Consider the following 10,981-nt stretch of genomic DNA (forward strand, 5'->3'; position numbering starts at 1 on the left):
TTCATTATGAAGTGGTAAGAACACAAACTAGATGACTTATGTTGGGCTATGGAGCCCGGGGGAGTAACTGATGACATTCGATTGCATCAACGAACCAATCTCACATGTGTGCATTAATTATATTGTAATGGTTATGACATGAAAGTGTTGCAAAGTGATGGTTGACGTAAGCTCACTCGATTATGTGAAAAGTGACAAGAAATAATATAAAAATGATTTCCTATTTTATTTAAAAAAATTCATAATAATAATATAGAGTAAAGTTATTGTTTAATATATATATATATAAATATAAAGTAAATGTTAATATTTTCAGTGAATGAATTGATGTTTATCAAAATTTATCCACAATTTTATTTATATGACCCTACTCATTAATAACAATTATGGGATGGAATACTTGGTCTTTGTCTAAATTAACTATGCCAAAAACAAGTACTACATAGTAGCTAGTTCTTAAAATTTAGTTTAAATATAAGTAAATTAAAATAAAAAAAAGTGCATTGAGTGTTATATTATACTAGATGATTTGCAATTAAAATGGATATAGACTAATATTTTTAAAATTAATTTAATTTCTAAATATAAACATGTTTTTATTTTAAAATTTTAAATTAAAACTATCAATATCAGTCATCAAAACTATATAATTTAAATAATAACGATTTAAAATGCTTTTAATAACTATTTGGTCCACTTTGATTAAATAATTTATTTAAAAAAATAAATTATAGACTTATTTTAGCTCCGCTTCGATGAGGATTCAATGAAAGGAAATCCATGTCAAATCTTTTTTTAGTCGAAAAGAATAACATCTTTCATTATAAAATAAAAGGGGTTACATTTATCCTAGTTCAAATGACTCACAAATGACTATGCATTGAGAAGGGCTAGATCAACCAAATAACGATTTTGGATGGGAGACCTCCATCCTTTGCCTATGAGGCCACCATATTATGTCCAAAATTGGTAAGTAAAAAAAGCTTGCAGACTAAGGAGAGGCTAGGACCAACCTCCGAAATAAACCATGAGAAACAAACCATGCATTCCATGATTATAGTCAACAACATGGAATCAGAAGACAATTTACAACCAGATACACATCGCAACAGAATGGTGTAGTAGGGAGAAAGAACAAGACAATTATCAACATGGAAAGGAGCATGTTGAAAGGAAGAAACTTATCTAATGAGTATTGGGTAGAAGCAATTGCATGTGTTGTTTATGTGATAAACAAATATCCTACAAAGAGTGTGATGAACAAAGTACCAGAAGAAGCATGGTCAAGTATGTCTTACAACGGATCTCATCTTAGAGTGTTTGGATGTGTAGCTTATGCACATGTTCCTAAGGAACTAAGAGGAAATTTGGATGATAAAAGTGAAAAATGCATATTTACTGGTTACAGTGAGCAATCAAAAGCTTCCAAATTGTATAACTCTATCACCAAGAAGACCATAATTAGTATGGATGTTGGATTCAAAGAACAAGAGTCGTGGAATGGTAGTATAGAAAAAAAATTGATGCAGAAGTGACAATGATGGAAGAAGATGATGTAGCAGAATAGGAGCAACAATAATCATAGGTGAAGACACCAAACAAAGACACACCAACAAGGACTCCAAGATTTTTTGAGCAGCATGGATCTTCAAGCATATCAACAGACCAAAATTCTCCTAACAAACAATCAGGTGATGAATCAAGTAATGGTAAGAGAAAGATGAGAAGTGTGAAAGGTATTTATGATGATTTGGATGTTAGTTCAAGTTTTGCATTGTTTTCATTCCAGCCTTCTTTGTTTGAAGAAGAAATTAGAGATGAAAATTGGGTGCAAGCCATAGACGAAGAAATTGAAGCTATTAAAAAAAAATGATGCTTGGGATTTCATTGATTTTCCAAGAGATAAAAACCTAATTGGTGTAAAATAGGTGTATAAGACAAAGTTGAATGAGAAATGATACATTGACAAATTTAAAGCAAGACTTGTAGCAATGGGGTTCTCTTAGCAACTAGGAATAGATTTTGGAGAAACGTTTGCTTCGATAGCCAAATTAGATATTGTAAGAGAAGTTCTAGCCATAGCAACTCAAAACAAGTGGAAAGCATATCAAATGGATGTGAAATCAACCTTCTTGAATGGAATTCTAGAAGAATAAATTTATGTGCAACAACCTCCAAGATATGAAGTTTATGACCGTAAAAGGTAAGAGTGGAAACATCATATGAAGAGCAATCACGATGACGGAGAGCCGAACCGGAGAACTCTGAGTACACGCAGCTAGGGTTCAAACGGGGCTCTAAGTTTGCTCCCTATGGAGCACAGTAGAGGAGGGAGCTCCACTCCCTCCTACAAGGAAGCAGTTGCCAGTAGAGGCAAGTCACCATTGGGTAATGTCAAAGGTTCTGGTGAAGAGGGGGAAAAATAATGAAAAGGAGTCAGATGGGGCCAGGTCCAAGGAAAACAATAGCACAAAGGACAAGGAGGAAGAAGACAAAAGCCAGGGAACAAGGGACAAGTATCAAAAGGGACCGTGCAGGCCCAAAACGGAGATTACTCCTAGAGTAGTGTTAAATGATCCTACTCTACAGGCACACAGGGAACACATGGGGACTTACGCCATAATCTGCAAATTCATGGGAATATGGCCCTCTGAAAAGGCTTTACAGACATGGATCAAATACCACTGGAAACCCAAAGGTAGTATTGATCTCCATCTAGGGTCAAAGGGTTTTTTTACCGTAGTATTCACTAACATTGAAGATAAAGACAGAATATTCGAAGGAGGACCCTACTTTTTTGCAGCAGCGGGCCTCTATATGCAGCCGTGGATGATGAACTTCATTCCAGAAAGGGAGACATTCACCTCGGTACCTGTTTGGGTAAGGCTCTATTCCCTACCTCTTGATTACTGGCAAAATGTTTCGCTTGCCGCTATTGGCAATAAACTAGGTCATTTTGTTAAAGCTTCGGAAGCCACTAGAAGGGGTAAATATACTTCCTATGCTAGGATCTGCGTAGAAATGGATCTATCAGGTGCTCTTCTGGATGAAATCATCCTGGAGGTTTTTGATGAGGAATGGGTCCAAACGGTGGATTATGAGCATATCCCGTTCAGATGTCGTAGATGCCATGAGCATGGTCACCTGATAAGAGACTATCCTCTTAGTAAAGCAGACAACAAAGGAAAACCTAACACAGTGAAGGATACTGAAAGCTTTCAGAAAGTGGCAGGAAAGGGAAAAAGTGGCAAAAAGGGATCAAAGCAACAGTGCAATGAGGGGCAAAAGATCAACCTGAACAGGTTTCAAGTACTGGAAGAAAATGAAGAAATGACAAGTGTAGATCAAACAATGGAGGAAGGCCCAAAGGAAAAGGAGAAGGAGGAAAACTACAATATAACACAAGAGATTTGTAATAGGAAAGAGACTATGATGAGTGAGACTGAACCAGAAATGGATATGGAAATGACCCAAAGTGAAACAGATCTGGAGGACCATGAACTGCAGGAAATTCTAGAAAAGGAACACCTAGATCTGGAAGGGTTCTTGAAGCAGGGAACCACGGGAGGGATAGATTCATTACCTCAAGAGGATTGCAACAGAATACAATAGTTTTTTTTATGGAAGACTCAGGACAGAGGGTTAGAAACAGGAATAACCACTGACAAGCTGGAAAACAAAGGAGTGAAAACAATGAAACCAACCCCTGGACTAGCTACCAGAAATGCTAGTAAGAAGAGAGGTCGTAAAAAGCAGAAGGAGCTTTTGATGGAGTGTGGAAAGCTAATGATAGATTCGGGTAAGATGAAAGACCTAACCAGCTACTCCTTTACAAGTCTTTAAATATGAAATTTACATCTTGGAATATCAGAGGTCTAGGAAGTAAAAGAAAACAAAGATTGCTTAGTCATAGAATGAAACAAGATATGTCGGACATGATCTTCATCCAGGAAACGAAATGTTCCATTCAGAAAATAAGACTCATACACAGCAAATGGCTCAATAGATATGAGTTTCTAGAGGTTAAAGCTGAAAACACAGCGGGGGGTATTCTCACTCTTTGGAATCCCCAAAGGGTTAGCATTTTGGATGTAGAGGCATCAAGAAATTACCTATCAGTGGTCATTCAACCTGTTGGGGTTTCAGAAACATTCCTAGTCACAAATGTTTATGGTCCTCAAAGAATAGAAGACAAACTCAAATTGTTAGAAGCCCTTATTGACCTCAGGAACAGACAGGCTGGAATTCCTTGGATCATGGGGGGAGATTTTAACATGATCAAATCTCTCTCGGAAAAAAAAGGAGGTACCAGAGCGCTTAACAAAGACTCATTAGCGTTCCAATCTTTTACAGACAATATGAATTTGGTTGAGTCAGATTCAAGCAATGGCCTTTTTACATGGAACAACAAAAGAGGAGGTGAGGCACTGGTAGCATCTAAGTTAGACAGGTTCATGATATCAGAGGAGTTGATGCTTATAAATAGAGATATAACAGCTCGAGTGCTTCCTTTTGGAGGTTCAGATCACTGGCTGATTCAATTGGAAATCAAGGGTATAGACTCTCCCAGGAATAGACCCTTCAGATTCGAAAACATCTGGCTCTCCCACGTAGATTTCATTAGTAACATTGAAAAATGGTGGTCTGAAGACTTGCAAATCCAAGGATCTAAGATGTACCTCCTTCATAAAAGACTTAAGCACATTAAGTTCAGACTCAAGGAATGGAATCAGAAGGATTTCGGTAATATTTTTGAGGAAAAAAAATCAGTGGAAATCAAAATTCTAGAACTCAACCAGGCTCTGATAAAAGATGGATTTGACAAAGCCAAAAGTGAGCAGGTTGACAAATTCCATCTAGATTGGGAAAATTTATGCAAACAAGAGGAAATTTTTTGGAGACAAAAATCCAGAATTCAATGGCTCAAGGAAGGAGAGCGGAACACCAGATTTTTTCACAGATCCACTATGGCTAACAGAGCTCACAACAGAATCTCCATGATCAAAGACGAGGAAGGGGAAATTTAGAACACTCATAAAGATATTGAAGCTGTGCTGGTCCAACATTTCTGGAACATCACTCGGGAAAACATTCTAGACAGGGATCAGTCCATCAGGGGAATTACTAGGCATATCCCTAAACTGGTGTCTAGAGAGGACAATTTTAACCTCAATAGACCAGTTACTGAAAAGGAGGTCAGCGAGGTTCTCAAAGACATGCAGAATGGCAAAGCACCAGGCCCGGATGGTTTCAATGTGGATTTTTTTAAAGCTTGTTGGCATATTGTCAAAGAGGACATGGTGAATGTGGTAGAGGATTCTAGGAGCAGCAAAACTATCTTGAAAGCTCTCAACACCTCCTTCATCTCCCTTATCCCCAAACAAGACTCAGCTCAAACTGCAGACAAATACAGACCTATTGCCTTATGTAATGTGGTCTACAAAATAATATCCAAAGTAGTGGCTAATAGACTCAAACCTCTCCTTCCCTCACTAGTGTCTGAGGAACAATCAGGTTATGTGGAGGGAAGACAGATTCTAGACAACATTATTCAAGCTCATGAGGTGGTTCACACGCTAACCAGCAAAAAACAAGCGGGGATGATCATGCAATTGGATATTGCCAAAGCTTATGACAAGGTGAATTGGAATTATATCAAGAAGGTTCTCTCGGCCTTTGGGTTTGACCACAACTGGGTCAGATGGGTCATGGCACTGGTGTCCTCTTCTAGCTTTTCCATTCTGGTAAATGGTTCTCCCTCAGATATCTTCAATCCCTCTAGAGGCCTCAGGCAGGGAGACCCTCTCTCTCCCTTCCTCTTTATTCTCATGATGGAAGGACTTGGGCGATCCATTAAGCAGGCCAAGGCTATGGGCGAAATCAGGGGCCTTCAAGTTTCAGAGAATGGTTCTGCGCTGACTCATCAACAATTTTTTGATGACACCTTATTGCAAGGAATTCCAACAGTCAAAGAGGCTTTGGCCTACAAGAAAATTCTTAAAGACTTTGCCCTGGCTACAGGTATGGAAGTCAATCTCTCTAAGTCAAAAATCTTCTTCTTAAACACTAACATTGCTATTCAAAGAAATATCTCAAGAATTCTTGGTTTCCAAAGAGATTCCCTCCCCTCCAAATATTTAGGAATCCCCCTCACAACCAGACCCATGCACAAGAGTATTTGGGAACCGGTTCTTAATAAGTTGATGGACAAAGTTAAAAATTGGACCTTCCGTGCCTTGAACCTGGCCGGCAGGTTAGTTCTGACAAAGGCAGTTCTACAATCCATCCCGGTTTTCATGTTATCAGCTCTCCCAGCTCCCAAAGGTGTCTTAGAGCAAATCAGAGACATACAAAGAGATTTCATGTGGGGTAAGGAGGACACAAGAAAGAAATGGGCCCTGGTTTCCTGGGAAAAAATATGTAAACCCAAAAGTCATGGGGGTCTTGGCTTGGATGATCAAGAAATTCTTTGTAAAGCTCTAGGAGCAAAGCTTTGGTGGAGATGGGTGCAGGAGCCAAAAGCCCAGTGGGCCAGAATATGGAAAGAGAAATATGCCAGCTCTTGGCACACTAATAATCTCATAAGAATGTCTGGAAATATAAAAGGCTCCTACATATGGAACAGAGCCTGGGAAAACAGAAGCCTAGTTCAAAAGAACAGTTTCTGGGAAATTAGAGCAGGAGATCTTGCTCTCTTTTGGGAGGACAAATGGCAGCAAGAACCAATGCTGTTAACAGAGAATTTTGTAAGCCTCAAGCAGGAAACAGATGCCCAAGGGTTAATCAGAGTAAAGGATTTTTGGGATCTTTCTCATACCTCCGGAAAGTGGAGAAGCTAGAGAAACATTGATTGCAGAGAGGACAGCCCCCTAAAAATCAAAGCAGAGGCTCTTGGGGACTTGCTCAAGCAAAGGATGATCTTAATAACAGAGGGGCAGGATAAATTAAGATGGGGTAATAACAAGAGAGGAGACTTTAATCTCAAGGAAGCAAAAGGTCTTCTCCTTGGGCTAGGTTCTAGTGTTCCAGACAATACCTGGTTGCATCTCTGGAGGCAGCAAGGTTGGATGAAGATCAAGCTTTTTATGTGGTTGGTTCATCACAAGAAAATATTGACTTGGGACAACATTAGGAGAAGAGGAATTATGGGGCCTTCTAGGTGCCAGCTCTGTATGGAGTAGGAGGAGACAATGGAACATATTCTCAATAGCTGCTCGTACACAACCTGGCTGTGGGATTCGTTCTCTTCAATTTTCCATCAGTCTGATAGGGACAGAGGAAGTATCATAAATACCCTAAATCACTGGAGAAGAAACTTCTCAGAGAATGAATTCCTAAATTTAGCCTGGGCCTTCATACCCTGCTTCATTATCTGGAATGTTTGGAAAGAAAGAAACAAAAGAATTTTCAAGAATGGAAAGTCTTCACCACAACATCTACTTGATCTTATCTTGAAACAGCTCAGAGAGATAGTCAGCTCTACTGTTCGCAATATCCCCAAGAATTCCCCCTCAGACGAAGAGTAGAGAATCCTCAGGCAACTGGGTTTGCAAGGGATAACTCCTCAAGGTATAAACAGAAGGGATAAAACCATGGTTACAGAGAAGGACTACTGGCAACCTCCACCGAAAGGCTTTCTGAAATATAACATTGATGGGGCCTCCAAAGGCAATCCGGGAACCGCAGGTTATGGAGGAGTTTTAAGGGATGAAGAGGGCAATATTATCTTTATCTTCCACTGTCATTTAGGAAGAGCTACCAATAACATGGTCGAAGTGATGGCTCTGGAGCAGTGTCTAGAGTCTCTAACTCAGAACCATTGCTCAAATATCATTGTAGAAGCAGACTCTGAGATAACAATCAACGCTGTGAAAAGAATCAGTGGTGGTTCTCGGCCAGAAAGAGTCTCGAATCATTGGAAACTTACTTAGGTTTATCAAAGAATTCAACTTCATCTACAGGACCTTCGAACTATAAGTTTCAACCATGTTCGCCGTAATGCCAATAAGCTGGCAGACTTACTGGCCAATCATGGTGTGTGCAGTGCAGAAAGTGGGATTGCCAAAAAGTGGCAAGAAATTCCTCCATGTCGTCTAAAGGCCATATGCGAGGATTATGCTGCTGAGGATAGGGAGGTTTTCTGGTTTCGGGCTAGGTTGAATAGCATGAATTGTGGTCACCAGAATGTTCAACCTCAGCCCAGCAGGATGAGCCAGGAAGGTTGGTGAGTCAATAGTGGTCTCACTTTTTTCCCGGTGCACTCTGATCGGTTTTCCCTGGTTTCTGGTTGGCACTCTGCGGTTTCAACTCCCAATTAATTTTGGGACCGGGTTCTGGCTTCATAGCTCGAATAGGCAGAACAGGCAGTTATTGGTGTACAACAGTTGGCTTTCGCCCTCTTTCCGCAATCGGGCTAGAAATCCTGGCAATAGGCGGGTTTTCGGTGATCGCACGTCAGCAAAGTGGTAAGTGGTTTTGTTTTTTCGGAAGCGATCCCATAGGGCTCACGACACGTGGCATGGTGGCAGTTATGGAAACCACCCTTCATCACATGTTAAAGTTCGGTAGGGTTTGGCACTGCGATATGGATCCTGGCCGTAGGATCCAGCAGCTTGACTGGATGGATGGGATTGACGGCGCCGTTTAGTGGGGCCCATTGGGCCTTTTCACTGTTTCCCGTTGGCGTGTCATTTTTTTCCTTCCTGTGTGTTCCTTGGAAAGTCGGGGTTGACCGATGCTATTGGTCGGCTATGGGGGTGTTCTGATTGGTTTGTTTTTTGTCCTTTGGGGTTTTTTCCTTGTGTTATGGGCTTTTGTGAGTTAGTTGGAGGGTCCTTGTCTTTGGCAGGATTACCTGGTCTCCTGGGTTTATCTAAATTGACAGGTTTCTGTATACTTTGTAACTTATCTTTTCAATTAATGAAATAGAAGGTTCTGCTCTTGCTTCAGCAAAAAAGAAGAAGTTTATGACTGTAAAAAATATAAAGTTTACAAGTGAACACAACAACTCACAATCCAGAGGATCAAAAGAACCAAAGGACGGAGGATGAGGAGATAACAATTCATCGTAACCATCAGATTTAGAGTACAAACCTGCACTGAAATTATAAGTATGTGGGGTGGGGGAAGATGGTCATAGATGAACGAATGAATTCTCAAATTCTCCCACCTCAACCTGCGGAACTAGAGCTGTTTAATGAGAAGGGGAAAAAGGGTCACTTGGAAAAAAAAACCTTATCTGTCATAGATTTAAAAGCTCTAATACCAAGGTATGTTGGGAGAGATTCAAAAGATTCAAGCTCGTGTAGATTTTCTGAAATGTGAACAATATATAGAACTTGTCAACCAAGAAAGACCAATCAACATCATCTTCGAGAAATTCAAAGAAAAATGAATAAAATGATCATGAAAATCTTGGACAGATTCATCGAGTGCTTTTCGCAAATTTAATTTTTTCTTGCACAAAGTCTTATGATCATACATATAAAAGGCACGACATAGTTCTATGAAAATATGTTAGAAAGAGTGTATGGAGGAATCAGGCAATGTGTTACACCATTCTCGTATTGAACAACCTACAACTAACATCCTCATAATGGATGTTGTGCTTTGTGCAAAAATCAAGAAAGTGTGCAGTGTGCTCAAATAAGGTTGTTTCACCCTTACCATTGAATTTCAAATTTGACAAGTCATCAATAAGTCTCACTGATACTTTCAGATTTGTGTGTCTAGAAAAACATCCGAGGTTATGATTTGGGGAGAAGTCATTAAATGAGTGCATACATTCAAAACAGACTTAAAGGGCTCAACTTGTCTTCTGGCTTTCCTTCTAGCACCAGAAATGTTGACAGTGCTGAACTTGCCAACATTCAGGGGATCTCCCCGATATAAAGTCCCACCTAAACCTCACACCGTTTGGAGTAGAAGTCATAACAGTTGGGTGTTAATTATTTTCCTTGGTTGAAAATACGTATAGAGTGGTGTATGATGTCTTTAGTGAGAATAAGTATCTGACCCTCCAGATAGTTAAGTGCGATGCATGAACGGTTCTAACACATGAAGGGAAAAGAGAGTGAGCCCTTTAAAAGCCTGTAATAATACACAACTTAAAAAGAACACACGAGCATAATGACATCACGAGCTAACATGTAGAATAGTCCACAAGTTGAGGTGATGAATTAATAAAGCAACACGCGTTCAACAAGATTCATACAAATGCAAACAAAATAGTTCATAACCACGAGCGTAAGTTAAATAACATATGTTGCAAATACAACAAGAATAGTCTTACTATATTCACAACATATGAATGAAAGTGTGTCGGCTCTGATTTTTATTCAAAGTGAAAGTTCCAATCATACATACACCATTGACGAGCCACTAGCCCCAATAGTGGAATGTTAAAGTCAGCAACACCTGCTCCTCCAAAGAAGTATACTCTCTCCACTCTACGGAGAAGCCAAGGCTCTCACAAAATTCCCAAGCTCTTCTTAAGCCTAAGCCTAGCCAAAATCTTGGCTCCAAAAATCCCTTTACATGAGTTGTGTAGATATATTTATAACAAAGGGAGTGACTCTTCACATTCCCCTTTCTGACTCTTGGACTCCCCTAATGACTCTTCAACTTCTTTACAAAATGACTCATTACATTACATCACGATTCTTCCCATTCCAATATTGAGACTTGGAATTTCACTTACAAAATAATTAAAAGTAATATTACAATTTACACTTGTACCCATATAAGACAAAATAGGGTAGAGACAACTTGACAACCTAACAAGATAAAACACTATGATTATTGATTTTGGGAGAACTCTATTTCAACAACTTCCATTTGATTCTTCGTGGTAACATATTGGTGCCAAGCTTGGTACTGTGACATCCCCAAACTACGTGATGGTGTGTCTAGCTAGAAGCAAAATCTAGCTTCAATGGCATCTTGGTACATTGACTTGGAACCAGTTTCAACTTCCTTCTAA

The sequence above is a fragment of the Pinus tabuliformis genome, chromosome 9 (genome assembly GCF_031772625.1).
Source record: "Pinus tabuliformis cultivar Carrire ecotype Pingquan chromosome 9, CPIR1, whole genome shotgun sequence".
Classification (NCBI taxonomy): domain Eukaryota; kingdom Viridiplantae; phylum Streptophyta; class Pinopsida; order Pinales; family Pinaceae; genus Pinus; species Pinus tabuliformis.